Source organism: Tursiops truncatus, chromosome 18 (assembly GCF_011762595.2).
Source record: "Tursiops truncatus isolate mTurTru1 chromosome 18, mTurTru1.mat.Y, whole genome shotgun sequence".
Lineage (NCBI taxonomy): Eukaryota > Metazoa > Chordata > Mammalia > Artiodactyla > Delphinidae > Tursiops > Tursiops truncatus.
The window spans coordinates 77,480,356-77,492,502 of NC_047051.1; the positions used below are offsets into that span (position 1 = coordinate 77,480,356).

General features: G+C 50.9%; 1 long non-coding RNA gene across 7 annotated transcripts; it reads right to left on the minus strand.

The window, feature by feature from the left end:
* Positions 1–4,288: 4,288 nt before the first annotated feature.
* LOC109547613 (uncharacterized) lies at positions 4,289–12,065 on the minus strand. Of its 7 annotated transcripts, none has more exons than XR_002173451.3 (3): positions 11,320–12,062; positions 7,717–11,204; positions 4,289–6,479 (listed from the first exon to the last, which is right to left on the minus strand). It is a non-coding gene; the product is annotated as an uncharacterized lncRNA (long non-coding RNA). The 7 variants fall into 7 exon arrangements; XR_004523063.2 differs by having other exon boundaries at positions 7,717–7,957; positions 8,552–12,061; XR_012327810.1 differs by having other exon boundaries at positions 7,717–7,957; positions 11,141–12,055.
* Positions 12,066–12,147: the final 82 nt, after the last annotated feature.

Sequence of the window (12,147 nt, forward strand, 5' to 3'; positions counted from 1 at the left end):
TGGGACAGGGAGCACCACAATATATCCACTTATTTGGGGCCAACTGATTTTTGACAAAGATGTCAAGTTAATTTTATAGGTTAAGAAAAGTCTTTTCATCAAATAGCTATCCGTATTGCGGCAGGGGGAGGAATGAACATTGACTCTTATCTCACACCATCTGCAAAATTTAAATTTAATTTGATCATAGGCCTAGTTGTAGAAGCTAAAACCATATACTTTCTAGAAAAAAAGAAAAAACCACAGGAGAAAAATCTTTATGGTGTTGGGATATGCAAAGATTTCTTAGGATAGAAAAAGTATGAAGCATAAAAAATACCAATAAACGGGATTTTCATTAAATTTAAAGTTGGCTTTTTAAAAGGTACTATTAAGAAATAGAAAGGCAAGCCACATAATGGTGAAAAATATTTACAATACATCAGAGTATCTGTATCCAAAATATATAAAAACACTTAGAATTCAATAACAAGAAAACTAGCCACCTATTTTTAAAAATAGGACAAAGTTTGAACACTTACCCAAAGAAGATACCTGAATTATTAGGGCACAGGAAAAGATCTTCGACCTCAACAGTCATCAAGAAAATGCAAATTACAATCACAATGAGACACCATTAGACAGCTACCGTCATTTTTTAAATGTAAAAGACTAATGATACCAAGTATTGGCCAGGATGCGGAGCTACTGTTGGGGGGAACTTACAATGGCACAACCACTTTGGAAAGGCGTTTGACAGTTTCTTTTTAAAGCTAAACATACACCTTCCATATGACCCAGACATCCCACTCCTAGGTATCTACCCAAGAGAAAAGAAAGCATCTGTCCATACCACGATTTGGTGTTGAGTATTTATAGCAGCTTTATTTGTAACCACCAATATACTGGAAGTAACCAAAAGTCCTTCAACAGGTGAATGGGTAAACAGGTGTGGTAGAGCCACACTGGAATAAGCGGCTATCAGCAATGCAAAGGCATGAACTAGTGGTTCACACGGCATGGATGAATCCAGGTACAAAGAAGTATATACCATGCCGTTCCATCTGTGTGAAATTCTGTAACATGAAAAACTAACCTGTAGCGACCAGATCCGCGGCTGCCTGGGGTTAGGGATGGGGGAGAAGCACAGAGCGGCACGAGGGGCCCTTTGGGATTGAAGACGATGTTTTCTCCCTTGATTGGGGTGGTGGTTTCGTGGGTGTTTGCTGTTGACTAAGAAAACGCAGAAGGCTGCATATAAGAAAGAGCTTCTTTGGGATCTTCGAGAATTTCAACTTGGGAAACGCAGATTTGGGTAAAGCTGAAAGAGTGTTCAATAGAAGAGAAAGCGTCGGGGGTTTACAAAGGCGAACGCCATGAGCTCGTGTTTGTTAATTTACCATCCTAACCATTTAAAAAAAATTTGTTTATTTATTTATTTAGGCTGCGCCGGGTCTTCCTTGCGGCCTGCGGACTCTTAGTTGCCGCCTGCATGCAGGATCCAGCTCCCCGACCAGGGATCAAACCCGTGAGCCCTGCACCGGGAGCGCAGAGTCTCACCCGCTGGGCCCGCCAGGGAAGGTCCCGTGAGGTTGTTAGAGTCCATCGACTCTGACACAAGAAAGGAGATACCTGTCCGTAAGGGAGAGGCCGTCACAAGTTATTTAGGCCAGGGGTCCGATAAGTGTCTTGAGTTTCTAGAACGTTGTGCAGATGTTCCAGATGTTCCGGACACCAAGACAATAAGTGGTCAGAGTTCCGATTCCATCCATCCAGACTGAGATGCGTACAAACCCCACTTCCTCAGCGGCCTCTGGTCCAGTTAGAGGCTCTCTCGGCAACACTGGTGCCAGTTTGATTTTCCTCTCACACTACGTTTGTCAAAATTCATCAAACTGTACACCTAAAATGGTATGTGTATTTTATATAAACTAACCTTTAAAAAGTGGATTTGACAAGGTAAAAGTTACAAGAAAAAAAGAAAATGAATGGGGCACCTTTCCCTGGCTCTAGCTGGAGAAACGAGAAGGCAAGAGGAGACTGGTCTTAGGCAGTTGGGCTCGTGGTCATTGTGAGCTTTCTTAATGTTTCTATCTTGGTCCTAAACTTTTCTTTTGTAGTTAAGAACAGACAACGCCCAGATTAACTGATTAATAGTCCAGTCTTATCTGTCTGGAACAGAAGCTCTCCCTGGAGCTCTGCGGTTACACCCTCTCTCGCTGTCAGCCTTCCCAGCCTTACTGCTGCGGACTTGTGGGTTCGCTGGCCACACAGAACCACTGTGAATTACAATCATGAGTTACAAACGTGGAAGTAGCTTCATGGGGACTTCAGATCCTGCCCTGCGTTGCCCACGACTAGGAAGAAGCCTTGCTGGCCACATCTCGTTTCTCAAACCAGCTCAGGCCCGAGTCACACCAGCTCAGACCAGGGGCCCAGACGGCGTCCAGGGCGTTGCAACTGGAAACTCCACGTGACTGAAGTCACACAAGTTCTCGTGCTGCAGGTGACTTGGAACTACTGGATTTAACCTGCTTTCTAAGAAAGCAAAAAGTTTTGGTTCTTTTTTATGAGGGTTCCTTTTTTGTAACCTTCTAAAAGGAAGCCTACTGTGGTTGAAGAATTTTGAGGAAACTAACAAAAGGGAGTTCTCCGAGAGGTGCATGGGACGTGTATAAAAGATGTTCTCAATGGCCTTACGTTAAGCAGCGGAAAAGGTGTTAGCCACCTGGAGGGGAGGCTGAGTTTTTAAAAACGTTGCATGATGGGAGTCTTGCTTCTTCCCCCACTTATTAGCGTACATGTCACTTGAAAGCACACTGTTTTCTATTTTTCTGACATGTTATTCATTAATACTAGTCTTACACTTACCAGCCATCATCCTCTTGCCTTTTGTTTCATTACTGGACTAAAAGTAAATATTTTTGAGCTAAGTGGGCAAGAGAACTGGAAAAGAGAAGTGAGAAATCACGGTCCCCGGGAGTGTGGTGCAGGCCCACGTCTGCTGTGAGCTGTGCCTACTGAGCGCCAGGGGCCCCCTGGACTCATAGGTCGGGGCTCCACGCCGGGCAGCCCTGTGGCACCCACATCCCCCAGGTCCAGGGCTGGGGACTCTAACGTCTGCAAACAGTGGTCCCTTCCGAGGGGAGTTCTTGGGCAAAGCAAGAACGACGGGTAACTTGAGTGAAACAGAAACACCAGCACACTACTCAGCCCGTGAGGAAGGGCAAAGGGAAGGATGAACCCTCAAGCCCTTTTATGGTCGCTGGGCGCGTACACCGGCAGGAGTGTGTTAAACACCATTGCTTCTAACCTAGTCAGTTTAATCTACAGGGGAAATGAATCTCAAAGAAAAATCATAAACAAATAATTTATCCTCAAAATATTTATCATAGTATTTGTGAGATAACAGAAAATGTCCATATTGGTCTCTGCCCCCCGTTCCTGGCACGAGGCTCCTGAAGCCCTCGGAACTCCTGACGAGGCCGCTGGGAGCATCTTCTGTTCTAACACTACGTCTCTGACCCTGTACCTGACACACAGTCCCTAAACCCCCTGGAGTTTCCTGGGTGACAGGGGCGTCCTTTGTTCTCATGAGGCGACTCCAGGGGGGCTTCTGGGTGGCTCCTGGTCACCACAACGACCAAGCCGTGATTAGAAGCTCGGAGCTTCCAGCCCCGCCCCATTCTCGGGAAGGCAAGAGGGCTGGAGACTGAGTTAACCATCACTCATGCCTCTGTGATGAAACCTCCGTAAAATCCCAACAGCGTGGGGTTCAGAGAGCTTCCAGGTCGGGGAACACACCTACGTGCCAGGAAGGTGGCACCCCAACTCCACGGGGACAGAATCTCCCGCGCCTGGGACCCTTCTGGGCCTCGCCCCCTGTGCCTCTTCATCCGGCTGTTCATCTGTGTCCTCTCCTCCGGGATAAACCAGGAAACCTGAGGAGCGCTCCCCCCGAGCTCTGTGAGCCCTTCCAGCAAATTAACGGAGGCCGAGTCGGGGGCGGGGACAATCGGTTTGTAACAAGTCGGACAGAGGTTGTGGGTAACCTGGGGACCTGCCACTGGTGATTGACTGGCATCTGAAGGGTGGGGCTGAGCCCTTGACCTGGAGACCTCAGGTAGTGTCGGGACTGAGTTCCCTGGTAGGACAGCTGGCTGGAGCTGCAGCACCGTCTGGCGTCAGGGGCGCTGTGAGTGTGGCAGGTATCGGAGCGGAGACACAGGAGCCATGAGGCTTTTCCTAAGCAGCGTCACTTATACTGGGGGAGAGAGGCATCATCGAATAAAACACTGCAGCCAAATGATGTAATAACAGATACTATTAACAGTGTATTTATAGAGTTTGTAATAGCATGGGAAAATATTTGTTACAAGTGAAAAGAGGAGGATACAAAATGCAACAATAATTTTTTTAAAAAGCACAAATACATGGAAAAGAGCCTTTAAATATCACAATACATAGCTGGTTGACGTGAACATTGAATTTCCCCCTTTTGTTCCAATTTGCCTATCACAGCACCTGTTATCTTCACACAGTAAGACAGTAAACTCTTCAAAAGCAGCATAAGCTAGACTTCAATTAATTATAGTGTAAAACAAAGGACGTCCCCACCATCTGGTTCCCTGAGGATCAAGCCATGGGGCGCCGGGCGCACACAGCGCAGCCCGAGGGGAGCGCAGACCCAGGACGGAATGAGGCCTGGCGCTTTGGGAAAACAGGCCCTTCGACGGCTACACTTTAGGAACAACATTTACAGACCGGATCTTTGCATCTTCCCACCCTCAGGAAAGCGCTAGAGTCATTCACGGGATACTTGTCCCCGTGACAGGCAGCGACCCTCCACGAGGCCCCCCTCCTCGTAGCGGCTCCCCGGAGCTGGATGACGGGCTGTCCCCGAATCACGCGGAAACTCGGGGCTCACGTCGTGCGTCCTTTTCAGGGGACGACAGGGACACCACAAAGACGTCACATCCCCACAGCTGACAGATGACCACCACGTGATCCCAGTAAAGATTCTTTCGGGGGCTTCCCTGGTGGTGCAGTGGTTGAGAGTCCGCCTGCCAATGCAGGGGACGCAAGTTCGTGACCCTGTCCGGGAAGATCCCACATGCCGCGGAGCGGCTGGGCCCGTGAGCCATGGCCACTGAGCCTGCGCGTCCAGAGCCTGTGCTCCGTAACGGGAGAGGCCACAACAGTGAGAGGCCCGCGTACCGCAAAAAAAAAAAAAAAAAAAAAAAAAAAAAGATTCTTTCAGTTTGGGACTCACAGAAGAGCTGCAGGGGCACCAGAGTCCCCTCCCCCGGTCTCCACACTTCCCGGGACATGAGCCCCTCTGGGAAGGAAAGCATGTACCATCTGCAACGAGGGTGGCCCTGCTCCGACGCTACTGGCTACGCCACGCGGTGGACGAGGACGTCACCAGTATTTCTGCAAATGCCCATCTCTGTCCTGGGAGCTGACCCTGGATCCTCAGGCCCCCACCTGGGACAGTCCCCTTGGTCCCTGTCTCCGTGACCTGGAGGCTTCTGAGGAGCAGGGTCAGCCGTCGCCAGCCGCCCCACCACCTGCTCCATACTCTCTGAGGACTGGCCTGGGGCACAGGTCACCAGGAAGGACAGGAGGGCACAGCGGTGTCACCAGGGACAGGGACCCTCACAGCTGAGGCAGGTGGCGTCTCCACTGCACAATGACTCCTTTTTTCTTTGTAGTTAAGAAAGAGCTACTTGGAGACGTCTCTGAGACCATACGGACGCCGTCTGCCCTTGAGCTTCGAGCACCGGTCCCCCGGGGCGCCGGCAGCGGTCGCAGCGGTCACTGCCCACGGCCCTCCGTGCTGGAGGCTCTGTGAGGAGGACATGCCCTGTGTTCCCTCACTTCTCAGCGACATTTACCCCACCCTTTGGATTCCGCCCCAATGCTGTCAGCATCACCTCCTCATCCAGCGCCCGGGGCTGCTGGCAGCTCAGGTTGGCACCTGCGTCCCCGAGGCCCCGGGTGGGCACCGCCTGGCTCCTTTCCCAGGGAGCGTCCTCAGGACCCTCACCTGCAGGGCTGTGCTTCTCGGCCCTCAGCGGGCACTCAGGAGACAGTCCGACGCGCGCAAACGCCCGGCTCTGTGGATTTCTGTGACTCTCCGTCGATCTGCGTTCTAAACACACATATGAGCTCCAGCTCACAGGGTCCCCTCTTCCCCCCGCGGCTTCTCGCTCCCACAGCAAGGAACCTGCCAGTTCTCATTATCTGCAAAATATCTCCTTATTTGTTCAACACCGGTAAACGTACAGCTTCAGAACCGCTAACCTACCCCAGGGAGAATGAGCTGACCAGCCAGAGGACAGTGTCCACACAGATCTCCGGTCCACACACGGAGTTCCTGGGGTTGGGGTGTGGCCACAGGACCACCAGGACAGTCACCTTTGTCACGGACTGCACCCCCACATCCTGCTTGGTAGCTTTAAAATTAACATGAAGTCCAGTCTTCGGGGTGCACGTTCCTATGGGTTTGGCAAACCTTCAAAGTCCCATCCCCACCCCCTCGTCACCGTCAGCCCAGACCCCCTCGGGCTGCCCCAGCCCCGCCAATCCCAACAGTTTTGCCCTTTCCAGAATGTCCTGCACTTCCCAAGTGCCCGGAGGATCCCCGCCACCGCCTGCGTGCAGCCTGGGGCAATGATGGCTACAGCTGCCGTAAACACTGCCAACCTAAGTCAGAATTTCTCTCGGGTGAACGTTAACTTTATCTTCAAAGACAACTTGATTGCAAAAGATCACATGGCCAAATAGACAACAACAGTCAGAAAAACCCTGAAGGAGAAAAGTGAGGGAGCTGGCCCCGCAGATACAGCACCTATAACTTCAAAAGAGTGGTGCTGGGGCAGCTCCAAAAATCAAGTCAAGTATGTTCTCACGTCAGCACAGGATGAGGTGGAATCTCAAATCAGTGCACAAAAGGGGAGCTTTCGATAAGTGGAAGGAGGATACCTAGAGACCTGCATGGGAAGGGTGACATGGACCCCTTCTCTGCCCTGCCCGTCGGCATCCTGAATCAGAGATACAGATGCAGAAATGAAACTACACATGCATTGGCAGAAGAGACAGAGTCTTCTAACCTAGGACTAGGAAGGACTTAAAACCCAAATGCTACGGAAGAGTGATCAATTCACCCACGTTTAAACAAAAGAACTTCCACAAAGACATGCCAGAAGCAAACAAAATGATTCTAAAAATCATACACTGACTTTAAAAATGTGACTTGTATTGCAAATATCTCTATAATCTGATAGAAAGATGGGCAAAAAGGCAGGTGCCCCACTCATAAGGAAAATGCAAATGAAAACTGCAGGGACATAATTTCGTACAGGTCAGGGTCAGGCTGTGGGCACACAGGCTCTCTGCTGATGCATCGCTGGTGGGACAGCAACAGGGGCAGCCCACGTGGAGAGAAATATCACAGTTACTCACATCTAGGAGGCTGCACTACCAAGACCACACAATTTTAACCTGAAAATGATAATAACTACAAAGCCTGAAGACATATCAACTATACAGAAATCCACGGTGACACAGCACTTTAACATCACATGTTTAAATGTGATGTTCACTTTGTTTTCTAATAAACTGGCTTTTTTAGAGCAGCTTCAGGTTCATAGCAAAACTGAAAGTACAGAGTTCCCATAGCCCCTCTGCTACCTCCCCGCCACACATGGCCTCCCCCACCATCAGTGTCCGCACCAGGTGGGGCGCCGGTCACCGCTGAGGAACCCGCACCGACAGGTCATCACCCCCCAGAGCGCACGGCTCACGCGGGTGCGGCAGTTCACTTCTGGAAGCTGCTTCGGCACTGAGTTCTTACTCTGAAGCCAGACAAAAGGATCTCGAATCAGGCACGGATCCCAGCTTTCCTGTAGGGACGGTACTCTGGAGTAACCAACTGGTCCACGATGGAAAATTCTTCCTTACAGGTCTGCTCCAGCTGACAGCACAATAGGAAAGATAGAATTAGAAATTGCCAGGGACTTCGCTGGTGGTCCAGCGGTTAGGACTCTGCGCTTCCACTGTAGGGGCCTGGGTTCGACCCCTGGTTGGGGAACTGAGATCCTGCGTGCTGCGCGGCGTGACCAAAAAAGCAAAGCAAAGATTCCGCCAAGCCCGCCGGAGTACGGACCTACTGACTCGCCAGGGATGCATGCGACGCCGTGGGGTCAGAGGTCAAAGGCTGCCAGGGACTCTGCAGTGGATGGGGCCGCTGGGGCCACCCCAATGCGGCCCCACAGCCTGAAGAAAAGGGCAGAGTGCTTCTCAGGTCTCCATGCACACTAGTGGCCCGAGGCCCTGGCTGAAACGCAGGTTCTGATTCCGTGGGTCCACGGAGGGGCCCGAGGCTCTGCACTGCTAACCAGCCCCAGACGCAGCCAATGTTGCAGACCCGCACTCCACACTGCGTGGGGAGGGTCCAGCACCACGTGTGGAGCGTGGTACCTGGGGGAGATGAGCCTGATTCAATCAAGCCTCAATCAGACCACCCGGTTACCGGAGCAGAGGAAGACATGGCCGTTCAAGGACTCACCAGGTCAACCCAAAGTGTGGGTGTCCTACAGGACAAGTGACCTCGTTTCCCCTTCCCCAACACAGGGACTTGAGACACGCCATCAAGGGCAGCGTGCAGACCTCGCCGGAGCCACAGGGAGCACTGGCTGTAAAAAGATGTTTTCTGGACAACTGGAGACGTGTGAACATAACCTGGAAATTAGTTACTAAGGAATTCTTAGGTTTTGTTTTTATATTAGCTACAATAGTGGCATTCTGTTTATGTAAAAGATTTACATGAAAAATACAATGTCTGAGGTTTGTTTTATAACACTCAAGCCCCCAAACCAACCAAAACACAAAACAAGTGAGGAGGCAGGGAAAATGGTAAAAGTAACGGTACAACAGCACTCACTGGATTATCCTAATTTTATTCAAAATTTCCCTTTTAGAAATTTCATAAAACAAGCTTTAAAAACGACAGCACTATGCGACATTACTAGTCTTGCTTACCAAGTCTCAAGAAAAAGCGTAACTTAGAGCAAAAGAGAAAAAAAAGCACAGACTGCCTGCTAGTCCGTTCCTCTAGATTTCACCTTCCATCAGCCATCACTTATCTCCTTAGCTACTGAGCCCACACCCTCCTAGCGGCACGAGGTCATTTCACAGGTAAAAGGCCCCACCTTTCACCTGTGAACTCGCCCGCTCATTATTACCAAAGCAGGGTCCCCAGTCCCTGCTCAGCTCCGCAGAGGCCTCTCCACTCACTGCCCTCACTGCTTTGTTTTTAAAAGGCTTTAAAAAAGTCTCCAAAAGAATTCAGAAGGTGTGGAGTCCTTCACTGTGCTTGGTTTTCCCCATCTTTCCTTCAATCAGAATAGTTCAGATCCAGGACTTCCCTGGCGGTCCACTGGTTAGGACTCTGTGCTTCCATTGCAGGGGGCACGGGTTTGATCCCTGGTCAGGGAACTAAGATCCCACAAGCCGCGTGGCGCGGCCAAGAAGAAAAAAAAACCAGATCAGACCCAGCCTTCATTAAGAATTCAAACAAAAAGAATACCAAACAAGAAAATCCCACCATATTACTTTTCCATACTCTATTAAAATGTAACTTCATAGAATTTTTGCTAAACCTTTCATTTTTCTGCTGTTTTTTTTACACCCTGTTCTTTTGCTCACACAAACTCCTTTTTGGTCTTTAAAAAGAGAAGATTTCAAACACAGCGTGTATTGGGCAGTTGGACACAGTAGAAATGTGCTCTGATGGGTCTAAGCAGAAAAATCCCCTGTTGAAAGGCCTCTGAGTAGCTCACAGAATTTCCAAAAGGAATGCAGAATGACGCTAGGGAAATAGCAGGCGCGAGGGGGCAGCAAGGGCCACGGCTGAAGGCGCTACAAACAACCCGGTGAAGACCCTTCGCCACCGCCGGGAGAAATGCCACTTTGCTGCGGCCACAGCTGCCGTCACCAGCAAACACCACGTTCAGGGGCAACCACTAGCTCCTGATCCAGTCTAATGGGCTGAACTTGGGCTGAGCTCGCACCTTAGCCGCTAGGAAGGCTGGGAAAGTGACCATCTGGTTTTTTCAACTTCTGCTGGGTGCTCTGTCTGCCAACCATATTCAGAGGGTAAGGCGTTCTCTCAACAGAGGAAGGGGCTTCCAAGGCTGAGAAGCACAAAATTAATAGGTCTTTTGTTTCCATACTCAAGATTTTTTGGTAGTTTCTCACCATCAGAAAGTTCAAGAGAAAAGGGAAATATTTTAGAATTTTCCAGTTACATCTGAACTGAACACTCTACTTCATAGGGACAGCTCAGGCTCAGATAATAACCTACTGTACAAACATCATGTTAACAACCTGCTGCTGATAAGGGACCTCACAGTGAAAGCATAGAGACCGCAGATCCAACACCTCCTCTTTCCCACGGCACACTTCAACAGACAGCACTTCTCTCAAATGGGATCCCGCTGAGACTCTTCCCCATTTGGAACAGCAACAAACAAAAAATCCAGAAAGATCCCTAAACACCTAAACAAGACATCAGCAAATCAACTCTGTAGTAACAGCAGATTTCTGCCCCAAAGAGCTGAACAACCTGTGGACTAAGAATGCTGCCTGCCATGTCAGTAAGGAAGGACACTGCAGCCATCAGTCATCAGTAACTGCAGCCACTCCCCACCCCGCAGCCTGAGAAGACTCACGAAGGAAACAAGGAATGCCTGCCATCACGGCGTCATCACACTGCAACTACCCCAGACGGTGAGCCCTGAGGGGACTCAGGATGAGAGAGCACAGGACGCTGGCCCCAGAGAGCTGAGGTGCAGATCAAAGGAATGATTTCAGTGAGCCCAGACTCTTGCATCTCTCCATACATAGAAAAGCGCTAAATTCCTTAACTGGAGATATCTGGTTTTCCTTAATTAACGATAATCTTTTGACATTCCGACTACCTGCCCTTTGTTGCAAAAACTCCTATATATCCTGGCTCCCCCCTCGGATTCTCGGGGTTGAGATGACCCGGCTTGAAGTCCTAAGAACGATCCCTGAAAAAAACACAGCTCTCAACTTTCAGTCGACAAAACCCAACGAGCCTGGGGCTCCCTCGGCCTCTTTGCTTTCCTCTTACTTGAAATCCTTCAGTGTCACGACTTGTTCAGCTGATGGTATTAGAAGGTGGCGGGGAAGGGAAACTGGACAGGAAGAAAGAACAAGGAAGACAAAATCTACAAAAAGCAAACAAATGTAAGAACAACAACAACAAAAGTCACAAAAATCAAAGCCTATGACAGGTAGTAACCAACACACCTGCACTGAAGGTGAACTGGAGGCACGTTCCCCAGGGGGTGGGGTTGGAAGTGCTCAACGAAGCAGCAGGGCAGGAGGGCGTCACCTCTCTCTGCAAAGGGCCCGTGTGGCCAGAGCGCGGGCAGCAGTCGGGCAGAGCCTAGAAGCAAATCAGGAATTGGGGAGTGAGTGAGAGGCACTTCAGGAAGGTTCTGGAAGCAGCGAGGCTGCGATTTCCTTCCCTGGGCAGCTTGGGGCCCTTCTGAACCTTCCGGGAAAGGCCGCCACTCCCCCACGGCCTCCAGGACGAGGTGACAGCCGGGAGCCACCGAACCCTCTGAAGCCCCTTCAGTCAAGATTGTGTCTAGATTAACATCCTGTGCCTTGTGTGTTTTTCCAGCACGAGGGGTAACACTCAGTACGCGTGTTCACATCCCCCTCCTTCCTAGCCCCCAGCCCGGATTCTCCACGGGCCCCGAGGCCGAGAAACGCGTTAGCATCAGCGTCCCTGCGGAAACGCCCTCTCGTCTCCCGTGGGGCGGCCGCCGTGGGACTCCCACCCTCGGCCCGCGGTGGAGAGCCGCACGTCCGGTCCCAACCCCTCTTTTCATCCGGCAGCCCCAGGCGGGACCCAGAGGCCCCTCCAGGAGGTGACCAGCCGCACCCACCGCCCGCCTTCCGCTTCCGCCGGCCGGAGACCGGGCGGGGGTCGGAGGCGAGACCCGAGTCACGTGGCGTCGCGGTCACGTGTCAGCCCCAGGTAACGTGTGAGGCGGGAGCAGGTCGCACGCCTGAGCTCTCTCACTCTCGCGAGATGCACGGTGGTCACGTGACGGGACGGGGTGGGGA